This window comes from Callithrix jacchus, chromosome 4 (genome assembly GCF_049354715.1).
Source record: "Callithrix jacchus isolate 240 chromosome 4, calJac240_pri, whole genome shotgun sequence".
NCBI classification, from domain to species: domain Eukaryota; kingdom Metazoa; phylum Chordata; class Mammalia; order Primates; family Cebidae; genus Callithrix; species Callithrix jacchus.
This window is the reverse complement of record NC_133505.1, coordinates 169,969,254-169,981,938: the sequence shown is the minus strand read 5'-3', so window position 1 is coordinate 169,981,938 and position 12,685 is coordinate 169,969,254. Positions and strand designations below refer to the sequence as shown.

Here is a 12,685-nt window from a genome sequence, read left to right as displayed (position 1 = left end):
ACAAAAGTGCACATTTTCCCCTAATAAAAATTTTCTACCATTCTTTAACTATTATAAATGGTTTAAATACAATACAAAATAGTAAAGACTGATCATTTCTATGACATTCTGTCAACTGTGTGTTACTTATGAGCCCACAATATCTACATCCTTTAAGACCTCAGTTCTTCATATACACAACAGAAACATGAAATACATGACATATGACTAGAAAACATGGTAAACGGATTTCAATTCATTAGGCATATCATCTGCTAAAATATTAAAAACCAACAAAGTTTTAAATACTTTATAAAATACAAAAGTGCATGCGGTAAAGGCCTTAATGTATAAAACTTAACTTTAAAGCATCTCTAATACTTAAATAGAATACTCAAGTATCATTCATCTCAACTAAGCAGGCCAAGCAAAATATCCTATGATTCCTACGTTCTCCTCAATGTCGAAATGGGTGGATAAATTTAAAGCCTGTTCTCTCAAGAGTTGCTTTATAGGCAATTTTCTCCCAGTATCAAGGTCTGCAATTTCCATTTGGCTGCCAGTTTGCGATTAAATTCATCACCTTTATTATAAAAATGTGCTTTACTCCATGGCCTGCTGCACAAGAACTATAAGGAAAACATTTTTTACTGCTAACGGCAAAATCATTCTAAGGAACCACCACATTCACTCAGACATTAGCTTCTTCCACCTGATGTAGCAGCCTATCTATCACTCAGAGGAAAAGCCAGAAACTAAATTCTATAGAAATGCCAGGCTTTATATTTTTTGGATAATATGCAACTAATCTACTAATTTCTAGACTCGGCATTATTGTGAATTAATTAGCCTTAAGATAAAAAGTCAATATACAGAATATAAACAAGTTGCAATTAAAAAAATCATTTTTAAGTGTTGGATAATTAATTATCCATCTTTTATTTCATTATGTACAACTTCATGGTTTATTTTATAGTACAACTTACCATCTGTGTAAATAATCAAATAAATTTTTATATTAAACTTCTACCTGACTTTACCTTTCTTAATAAGTCATAATACCGAGGGGGAAGAAAGTCAGAAAAGTAGTAGTTCCCGCTGGGCGCAGTGGCTCACACCTGTAATCCCAACACTTTGGGAGGCCAAGGCAGGCAGATCAGGAGGTCAGGAGTTCAAACATGGTGAAACCCTATCTCTAATAAAAACACAAAAATTAGCCGGGCGTGGTAGTGAACGCCTGTAATCCCAGCTACTTAGGAAGCTGAGGACGCAGGAGAATCACTTGAACCTGGGAGGCAGAGGTTGTGAAGTGCCACTGCACTCCAACCTGACAACAAAAGTGAAACTCCATCTCAAAAAAAAAAAAAGCATTTCTCCAATGATATTAAAGCTAGTTCCCATGACATATTTAGGAAAATATTACTCATTTGTGAAATTTAATTTTTTTAAGATTACCTATATAATTAACATTTACTTTTTAACAAACTTCGCCAGTAAGCTAGAAGTTCACACATATCTTATTTTCAAGTCAACTTGACATTGTTTAGTTTAGATTTACAGGATGTAGGTAAACAGCTAACTTTCCCTTCAAAGTCCTGTAGTAAGAGGAATCGGCAGAATACACACAGTATCTGTGAACCTAGAAGAAACTGCCATCTTCCTGCTAGGAAACGATGTATTTCCTTCCATCTCAGGCTGGGCATGCCTCTGTTAGAGCAGTCACAGCACTGCAGTTTATTTTCATTACTCTCCATACCCCACTGCGTGACTCCTTGAGTACTAGACTGTGTTTTACCCATCTTGTATGCCCCTGGCACCCAGTCAAGTGCTAGATTTTAAAAAATAATAATAATAATAAAAGTTTGTTCAGGCCAGGTGCGGTGGCTCACGCCTGTAATCCCAGCACTTCGGAAGGCCAAGGCAGGTGGATCACAAGGTCAGGAGATTGAGACCATCCTGGCAAACGTGGTGAAAACCCATGTCTACTAAAATCCAAAAAAAATCACACTACCTGACTTCAAACTACACTACAAGGCTACAGTAATCAAAACAGCATGGTACTGGTACCAAAACAGAGATATAGACCAATGGAACAGAACAGAGGCCTCGGAGGCAATGCCACCCATCTACAACCATCTAATCTTTGACAAAACAAGCAACGGGGAAAGGATTCCCTGTTTAATAAACGGTATTGGGAAAACTGGCTAGCCATGTGTAGAAAGCAGAAACTGGACCCTTTCCTGACACCTTACACTAAAATTAACTTCAGATGGATCAAAGACTTAAACATAAAACCTAACACCATAAAAACCCTAGAAGAAAATCTAGGCAAAACCATTCAGGACATAGGCATAGGCAAGGATTTCATGACTAAAACACCAAAAACATTGGCAACAAAAGCCAAAATAGACAAATGGGACCTAATCAAACTCCACAGCTTCTGCACAGCAAAGAAAACAGTCAATAGAGTGAATCGGCAACCAACAGAATGGGAAAAAATTTTTGCAATCTACCAATCTTACAAAGGGCTAATACCCAGAATCTACAAAGAACTAAAACATATTTACAAGAAAAAAAACAAACAAGCCCATTCAAAAGTGGGTGAAGAATACGAACAGACACTTTACAAAAGAAGATGTATATGAGGCCAACAAACATGAAAAAATGCTCACCGTCACTGGTCATTAGAGAAACGTAAATCAAAACTACATTGAGATACCATTTCACGCCAGTTAGAATGGCGATCATTAAAAAATCTGGAGACAACAGATGCTGGAGAGGATGTGGAGGAATAGGAACACTTTTACACTGCTGGTGGGAGTGTAAATTAGTTCAACCATTGTGGAAGACAGAGTGGCAATTCCTCAAGGACCTAGAAATAGAAATTCCATTTGACCCAGCAATCCCATTACTGGGTATATACCCAAAGGATTATAAATCATTCTATTATAAGTACACCTACACACGAATGTTCACTGCAGCACTGTTTACAATAGCAAAGACCTGGAACCAACCCAAATGTCCATCAATGACAGACTGGACAGGAAAAATTTGACACATATATGCCATGGAATACTATGCAGCCATCAAAAACGATGAGTTCATGTCCTTTGTAGAGACATGGATGAACCTAGAAACCATCATTCTCAGCAAACTGACACAACAACAGAAAATCAACCACCACATGTTCTCACTCATGTGTTCAATGAGAACACATGCACAGAGGGAGGGGAGCATCACACACTGGGATCTGTTGGGGGGAACTAGGGGAGGGACAGCAGGGGGTGGGGAGTTGTGGAGAGATAGCATGGGGAGAAATACCAGACATAGGTGATGGGGAGGAAGGCAGCAAACCACACTGCCATGTATGTACCTATGCAACAATCGTGCATGTTCTTCACATGTACCCCAAACCTAAAATGAAATAATACATATACATACACACACACACACACACACGTGTGTGTGTGTGTGTGTGTGTGTGTAAAAGCCGGGCTTGGTGGAATGCGCTTGTAGTCCTAGCTACTCGGGAGGCTGAGGAAGAGGAATTGCTTGAACCCAGGAGGCAGCGGTTGCAGTGAGCTGAGATTGCCCCAGTGCATCCCAGCCTGGAGAAAAGAGCCAGATTCCATCTCAGAAAAAAAAAATGTTTGTTGAAAACTAAATTACAGGAGTCAACATCAGTTGGGCTAAGACTGCACAGCACACAAGCCACTAAATCAATCTTATCAATCACAACCAGCATTTTAAAAAATGAAATAGAATAGAAAAATACTATACTGCATCACAGGTAGTACAAATATTACTTCAAAACTTTCATTTCAATTGAGTTTTATAAATGTTTATGTACATATTTTAACTGATAAAATATCTTTACAGGTACCTTTTTAAAAGTTCAAGACAAGCTACCTTTTGTGGTTCATTCTTATACTATTTTTCTGGTTCATATTTACACTGTTAGGCTATGTGCACCTGTTATTTAATAACAGTAACATTAACAAAGAGCCTCTCAAATCACAAAATCAGACTTCCTCTTGAGGATCTTCTTAAATTACCACTTACTCCAATACTTTCACTCTTAAACCATCTGCCATTAAATATCCACCAAGTAATAATGTAATATTCAAATATGGTCAACTTGAGACCTATCTGCAGTTACCATGTAACTGAACAACAATATGTTACTATGATATATCCTATGACATTCAGTTAATGTGTTCCAATTTAAAAATCAAACGAAAAAGTTTCACTTTGATGAAAGTAAAATGTGAAAAATAAGCCTCTTGTGCCTTTTATTAACATGTAAAATAAATCAATTTTCCTATAACCTAACAACAAATCTAAGATTTTCTACCTCTGATCTTACTTTCACCTTCCTTTATTACTATCATTCTCCTAAGGGATTCATGTATCTCTCTATTCACTACCCTCTTCGTTATTTTCTTTTACTCAAGATTTACAAGAGAACATCAAGTCTTTTCAGATACTTCTCAACTAATCATCCTTCAAAATTTATTCTAGCCTATAAAACAACCTGTACAGAACCTTATCACAAACATGTCTAAATATTAGTCTAGCAATCCTTTATCTTAGACTTTTATCACATTATTCCAAAGCAAATGACTTAGATCTATAAAGAAGTGGGGGAAATGAAGAGACTAACAAAAGATTTTAGATTACTGGCTGACACAGGAGGATCACTTAAGTCTGTAAGTTTAAGAGGCTGGGCAACATAGTGAGACCCTGTCTCTTACAAAAAAAAAAAAAAAAAAAAACACTTTTTTCTTAATTGTCCAGGCATGGTGGTTCACCTAGCTCTCTGGAGACTGAGGCAGGAGGATCGTTTGAGCCTAGGAGTCAAGAGGATGCAGTGAGTTATGATAGCACCACTGCACTCTAGCCTGAGAGCGTGGGTGACAGGGTGAAACACCATCTCTTTAAAAAAAGGGGGGAGGGGTGGGCAGGCTTAAATTACTTATATTGTGTAAAACATGGACAGTGAAAACCCTTAGGCAAATATACAGTGAACTGTTCCTAGACCTAGAGCCAGCCTGCTGGAAAATGCTAATGGAGACTACCTAGGAGGGCCTTTGTCTTTAGTTTAACACCAATTTAATAATAATGACTGTGCGTTAGATGCTCGATTATATTCTTTTTTTTTTTGAGACGAAGTTTCGCTCTTGTTACCCAGGCTGGAGTGCAATGGCGCAATCTCGGCTCACGGCAACCTCCGCCTCCTGGGTTCAGGCAATTCTCCTGCCTCAGCCTCCTGAGTAGCTGGGATTACAGGCACGCGCCACCGTGCCCAGCTAATTTTTTGTATTTTTAGTAGAGACGGGGTTTCACCATGTTGACCAGAATGGTCTCTATCTCTTGACCTCTTGATCCACCCTCCTCGGCCTCCCAAAGTGCTGGGATTACACGCTTGAGCCACCGCACCCAGCCTCGATTATATTCTTATTTGGAGGAAAACTTTAAAAGATTTAAAAGTTTAAATACCTCGGGTAGATATTTCAAGCAACAAAACAGAACTAAATTAATTAAGACGACTCACATCAGAAGGTAGCCACATTACACAAATTATCAGTCATGGCATTGTTCTGCTTAGAGGTGATCAGGCCCAAAGGTACTCTTAATTGTTAATAATGTAACTTAAATATATTTCTGTCCCTAGAGCCAAATAATCTAACATTCCTGAAACCAGTAGTCGTCAAACTATAAAATTTATTCATACCCTTTGTAAAGAAACTGCATTTACATATATAATAAAGAATTGGCCTACGATCTCTAAAATCCATGCCAGTTTTAAAATTGCAGTATTACAGGGTTTTTGTTTTCCTAAGAATAATTTTTTTTAACAAAAATCTTTAGAGCCTTCCAAATAAAATGCTTTTCTACTCTCACCCTTGGACTTCCATTTTATAAAGGCTACAAAGGTCACCAAAACTTTATAACTGAAATAGGGGATATAACATATTCTATTTATAAGATTAAAATCTAAGTTCACAGAAAAAACTGGTGTTGCTGACAGATCTCACAAAACTGCATCTTAATGTTTAAATGACCAAAGATAAATATTTTTCTTTCCAAAATTTACTAATTCATCTTCACCTTACAACTCAGTCATTGCCAAATTTAAAAAATTTAGATGTAAACGAGGTATGAGTTAGAACATCAGCATATTTATCTGCGTATACCTATTTTAAAACAAGTTTCAGTTAGAGATAAGCTGGCAGGATTGTTAATTTTTTATTTAGAGAATTATATTTTTAAAAAACAGCGCATCTAAATTTTTATTTACATAACAAATACATTTGAGTTAAACAAAATTCATTACTGAAACCATTTGGATGAACTGTTATTTAATTAAAGCCAGACAAGGATCGTTTTCTTGCTTCCTTTCAATTGAAACTTTAAGCCCAAGCTAAATGGAATAATCTATTTTTTCTTCCCCCAAGGGGTACTTTGATCTGACTTGAGCCAGCATTCTCATTCAAATTAAGACTCCCAAATCTGCCTCCACCCAAGGATCCACAGGTCTTTACAATTCTCTGAAATTTCCCATAATGTATCCTCAGAACTAGTACCAAGAAAACAAAGAAAAAACGTATTTCTTTAACCAAGTAATTTCAGATAATGCTCAGTTAACCAAGTTAACTTTCTTGACTATAAATCCTGAAGATTTAATACGGCAACACATCCTGAATTCCCAAAAAAAGTAAATTTCCTGGACTACAGACCCTTTCTTTTCTCTGACTACCTTGGGAGGCCAGGACTCCATGAAACACACTTTTCCAATATTAGCCTAAAGCTTCCCTTGTTCAGAATTCAATTAGCAGATCTTTGTTCTCTGGCTTCCGACCTAAAATAAACTTTTTCAAGCCATTAGACTAAAAAGCAAACTGGGAGGATGGAGAAAAGAAGGCATACTAGTCAAAACTATGCCATACCATCTAGACCAAAATATGCTGGCAACTAATCTATCCTATTTAGAGCTTAGACCCATCAGCTCAAGAATTCACACACTAATCCAGATGTACCTCTTCCTCCATGCACCTGATCAATTCCTCAACCCATACAATCACCTAACATACAGAAAAAAAAAAAAAAACATACACACACGTGGCTTCAGAATAAAAGCTAAGTAAAATCCAAATGCACTCCGAAAACAAACAAAAAGCCAAAGTAAGCATACAGATAAAAAACAGTTACAATAAAAAATGAGGCAGTAAGATAGATACCCCTCTTCTCCAAAAAACAAAAGCAGCAAGGGAGTCAAAGTCAAGAAAAAAGAACATCTGAAAACAGACGAAAGAGAAAGACAACAGCAAGCACAGCAATCTACCACATTAACATATCACTCTATAATGTAATGCCTGTACAGGACAGAGGTTAAGAAAAAAAAACTTGGACTAAAAACAGAAATATGGAGGCAGATAAAGGAAAAAGCTAAGACAACAGGTATAAAAAGCTTTCTCTAATAGAGAATTATTTACTTTACTTCCCTACTCAGAATGTTCCAACATTCAAGAACAGTGTTCCCCGTGTCTTGAACACCACTCCCTTACGTGTTCTCCACTTCAATCCTATCTGTCCTTCAAGAGCCAGGTGAAAATACCTCTTCTCCCAAAATATTCCATAGCCTCCCTCAGCTGAAAGCACCATCTTTAGCACCAGTCTTCTGTCTCCTTGGTATGTTTTATTTCCTTTGTTACTTTTTAAATATACTATCTTTCCAGCTACTGAGATAACTTGAAGGAATGAATTTGAAGCTTTAGTGCACCCTTCATAACTTCCCACACATACCAATAGCATACAACCAAACAGCCTAGAATAAAATGAAAAGTTTCGATTAAGTATGCCAAATCACTAAAAACTGGTATGTGAAATATGCAACTCTGACATTATTCGAAAATCACATGTTGCATCCTAACAACCATTTTCTCTGCATGCAGCATAAAATGCTTACTTCAGATTAACTGCATTGCAAAATTAAGAGTTTGGTATTCATAGTGCCAAGTTACAATATTTTGTAACTTAAAGCTTTTTAAAAAGCTGAGTGACTTCTGAAGCCACTTAATGCAATTGTTACACATACTTCCTGAAAGCAAAGTAGAATGTCCAACAGGTTAAGTAAATTATAAGACACCTCAACAGCATGAAATGTCACTATAAACATTATATCTGCAAAGAATATGAAATGGCAAGAAAAAATGCTCATGATTTAATTATTTTTTTAGAAAAAAAAAAAAAAACCTCCGATTTCACTATATCCATAAACACTGGTGGGGGGACTAGAAAGAAATATTAAGAGCCATTATCAGTGAATTATGAGTACTTTTAACTTTTTAATTGATACATTTTAGTTTTTCCTAATAAGATATAGAATATTTATGATAAATATGAAGTTCTTTATAACCACAGTTTTTTAGGATTACTGAGAGGAAGAAATTCAAGCTTCTCATAACTCTCTAAGAAACAATCTTAAGATGTATAGACAAAATTGGTCATTCCTATATTTTCCTGAAAAGTAGTAATTCCCATTAAGATTTAAAAACAATGATGTCCTATGCTATCTTTGTGCCCTCACCACTGCCTCTCCAGGACTGAAAGAGGTCACAAACCATGCTACTGCCGACGATGAACCGAAAATGTGTGGATCGATCTCCAATTTTCTACATTTTGGGAATAAAAGGAGAAAAGTGGAGCTGGGGATGGGGAGCAAAATCCAAGTTATTAGCAGTTACAAAGGTGGCAAAGTCAATCTCTTCCTCCCTGTTTCTCTTTATAGAAACGACATATTCTCTCCTGTGCTGAGTTCAATTTCAAGTCAATGAAAGCAAGAGTATTTTAAATTGCCTTGACCAATTAAAGAAAGCAGCTCAGTATAACGAACTAGGAAAACATAAATACATTAAATAAAAGTACACTTTTGAATCACATCTAAGGAACTTAAATTAGTATTTCTTCAACAATTACAAAGCATATTTTAAAGCAGCCTATGTAGTATTTACCTACTATAAAAACTAACAAAGTATGTCGTAATGCTATAAACTATAATAAAAAGTGAGATAAGATTATCTTTTTACTGCTGATAGTTTTTTATTACTATGATAAAACTATGATACCCAAAAGAACTTTCTTTTCATATAACATATAGTAAACTATGACACATTTTCTTCTGATTTATTTTAAAAAACAGAAATCAACTGCCTGGTTAAAGACTATATAATTACAAAGAAAATGTACAAACAGGATACCTCTCAATATATGTGACTCAGTCACTCTCTAAAACAAAAATCCTTCAAACTGAGCTGTCAAGGCAGAAACTATTTCAGAAAATAGCTGCAATCTATCTGACGTCCTAAACTAGTTATATTTAATATGGTCACCATACCAACATACAGTCTCTTAAAAAGACAAGTTCTTTAAAAAACTATCACAACTTTTTCACATGCTACTCAAAGTATTTAATTAAATAACTGTTATTTGTCATATTCCTGAGCAGCTCTTCCCTTAAAATTTAAAGGAGAAATTTTCCTATTCTGGAAAAAGGGTTATTTCTCAACACATTTTAATCACTAAGTGCTCTCTTTCGTGTACGAATATCTCCATCTGCTGGAACATGAGTTCCTTACTACTAAAAGTTCTTAATGACAAAAAGTTTGCAGTAGAGATTTTGCAACTACTGAGAAATACAATTTTAACCTATGAAGTTTCCTCCACTTCAGAGGACTTTAAAAGCTTTAAAGATCTGTATATTCTTTTACTGATATTATTCAGAAGAATTTACTGAATCGAAACATTTTGCTTGTCATATTCTTTTTTTCCCTACCCTTCACGCTTAAGATACAAAGCACTAGTCTAAACAAAACAACCACCTCCTTGTAAGTTAACCATCTTTTTGGATCATATTGCCATATTCTGCTGAGCATAGGGTTAAAGCTAATAGAAGCCGTAAGTACAACAAAAGAACACAACTAATAAATGACAGCATCAAAAAGTCAAAAACAAGATTAAGTAGAAATTAAAACTTAGTATAAATGAGGACCATCCTCCAAAAAAAAAAAGAAAAATTGTCATCAACCATTAGAATGGTGGGTCACTGGCCATATCTATTATTTGTAACATATGTCTAAAACAAATCTATAAATGTTAAAGATAGTTTTACTATTAGTAATATTATTAATTTTATTATTTTGAAAGCATTTTCCTTCATATTGTAGAATAAAGCAACTAATATGTCACCATCAAAAACAACATTAATTTAGTTGTGGTTGGCAAAAAAAAAATAAAGATATGACTACAAAATTAAAATGTTAAAACTGAATTGAAAACATAAAAATGAATTAATTTTAAAATCACTATTGTCTATAGACAATGGCTCAGAAGTAATCACATCCTGAGATTAATGAACATGTTTAACACTTAAATTCAAGTCTTTAATATCATCCTGTCGGAGAAATGGCCAAGTCTAGCTCCAGAACAGGCAAGGCACAAGGGGAGATTGGGGCGTAACTTTTCTACATGCCCAAGAAAAAGTTGCCCCATAGAGCAAGGAGTTAAACAGATAAAGGAGACTATCACTAGCTAAAAGTTCTAGTAATTTTAACATCAAAATTATCACTAGCTAAAGTTCTAATAATTTTAACATCAAAATTAATTACAGTTTATTTAAATATGCTGAATCTATGAAATCCATGGGTCTATAATGATGGTTAGAAAAGAGAGAAAAATTCATTGGTCTACATTTGAGGCAGCTAGCAAACCAACGTTTTACTTTGAGAACAAAATAATAAGCAGCAGCATCTATCTGGCTCACCCCATTAGACACTTACTTCAAAATAGTAATATATTTCCTTGTTGGTGTCAGAAAGCTGTACCTTTCAAAGAACGCCAAGTAACTGCAGAAAGAATGGCAGAATTAGAATATCATCTGGTGCAAGCTGTAATGAATCTGATTCAGGCAAAAATAAGCAACTGGTTAAAGCCATGGTATGAATGTTGATGGGGCAACCTAATATACAGTGTCTACCGTCTGGTTCCAAGAGAAAAAAAAAATCTACCTTTAAAATACAAGGAACCATCTATCACCACTCTAATCCTGGTATTAATCTTTGCTTCTCTGATGGTTGAACCAGTTACTGTGCCTCCTGCTTTATTATTATGCCTGTTCTCTAGTGGAAGATGCTCTACTTGAACCTACTTTAGATCTTCCAATGTAATAGACAAGACACACAGGGCATAAAAGAATAAGTCCTAAACAAGGAAGTTAAATCAATGCCATGAAAAAAGAGAGAGACACACACACAGAGAGAGAGAGATGGTTCTAGGTTTGAAAAGGCGTAACAACCAGATTTAATGAGTGGCACTGAGTAAGATTCTGGTTTGAACAATCCAGCTATAAAGAATATCTGGGGATCCACTAAGAAATCCGAATATGGACCGGTTGTTACATTATGTGTAGGATTAACCCATCTTGTTTGGTGTAATGTCACTATGTAGGAAAGCATTAATTTTTAAAGATACACAAATATGCATTTCTTTAGGGACAGAATGTCAAGATCTCTCCCTTTTACTTAAAATAACTAAACACAAAACTTAATACAATTAAATTTTAAAAGTCCCCATCGAACTTGGTAAAACATATTTAATCAACCTCTGAAATTGAGACAAAATTTTCTTCAAGAATTCCTAAGATTCTTCCCATGAGTTTCTTAAACTGTCTTTAGCTCATATAGAAACGAAAGCTCAAGGCTGGGTGCAGTGGCTCACATCTGTAATCCCAGCACTTTGGGAGGCCAAGGTGGACGGATCACGAGGTCAGGAGTTCAAGACCAGCCTAGTCAACATAGTGTAACTCCGTCTCTACTAAAAATACCAAAAAAAGAAAAAAATAGGAATAAAGAAATGAAAGCTCAATTTTCTGAGTTACTAAAAACTGGGCTGACACCTAAACAAATGAGCCCCACATGTTCTTAATCCTTCAGGACAATATACTAATCTGTAGGTGAGGAAAAGACAGACTTGTTCGTTTCTAGTTAAAACACACTTTAAAAAATCTGTAAGGAGTTTAAAATACAGAAAATTCAATATAAATATTTTTATTAATACTATTTTGAAAAAATATAACTATTAAAAAAATTTTCCTAATGGGTTAACCACATACATAATAGCTTGACTCTTCACACTGAATTCAATATCTAGTCTATACATTCTCATTAGTTTATTCACAAAGAGTTCATTCTGACACCTCAAAATAATCCAAGTGTTAAAGATTCCTTACAACCTTCGGAATAAAATTCAGACTATGTATTCTGGCCTTCAAGGCCCACCACAATCCAGCCCTAACCGTCTTCTCACTGTAGTCTTCTCTTAATTCCCACTACTTCTATCTGTGCATTTGCCATTACAACTAACTTAATCTGTACATATTTCCTGACTAAGCCTTGCAGTCTCCCATTACCATGGTGCTGGCACTGCTGCACCTCCCACTTACCTCATTAAATCATACCAACTGTTAATACCGACTCAGGTTCCATTTCTCAAATAAACATATCTAGACAGTTCAGCTCAAAGTGACTTCCTCTAAACTACCAGAGTGTTAAGTGATTCTCGTGCACATTAAAACTAGCTGAACCTAGATAGCTAAATTACCTTTCTGTTTTTCTTTATTCTCTAAAAGCTGCTTTGCTTATCTAATTGT

The 12,685-nt window shown here is 35.4% G+C and overlaps 1 protein-coding gene across 11 annotated transcripts in view; it reads right to left on the bottom strand.

Annotated features, from left to right (window-relative positions):
* The window catches only part of QKI (QKI, KH domain containing RNA binding), a 160,233-nt gene that overhangs the window by 137,890 nt on the left and 9,658 nt on the right, over positions 1–12,685 (bottom strand). Inside the window, exon 2 of one of the 11 annotated variants that reach the window (XM_035297124.3) lies at positions 10,818–10,883. The exons of the other annotated variants lie outside the window; for them this stretch is intronic. The gene's annotated coding sequence lies outside the window, so the exon portion shown is untranslated. The remainder of the gene's footprint in view (positions 1–10,817; positions 10,884–12,685) is intronic. 11 annotated transcript variants of the gene reach the window in all.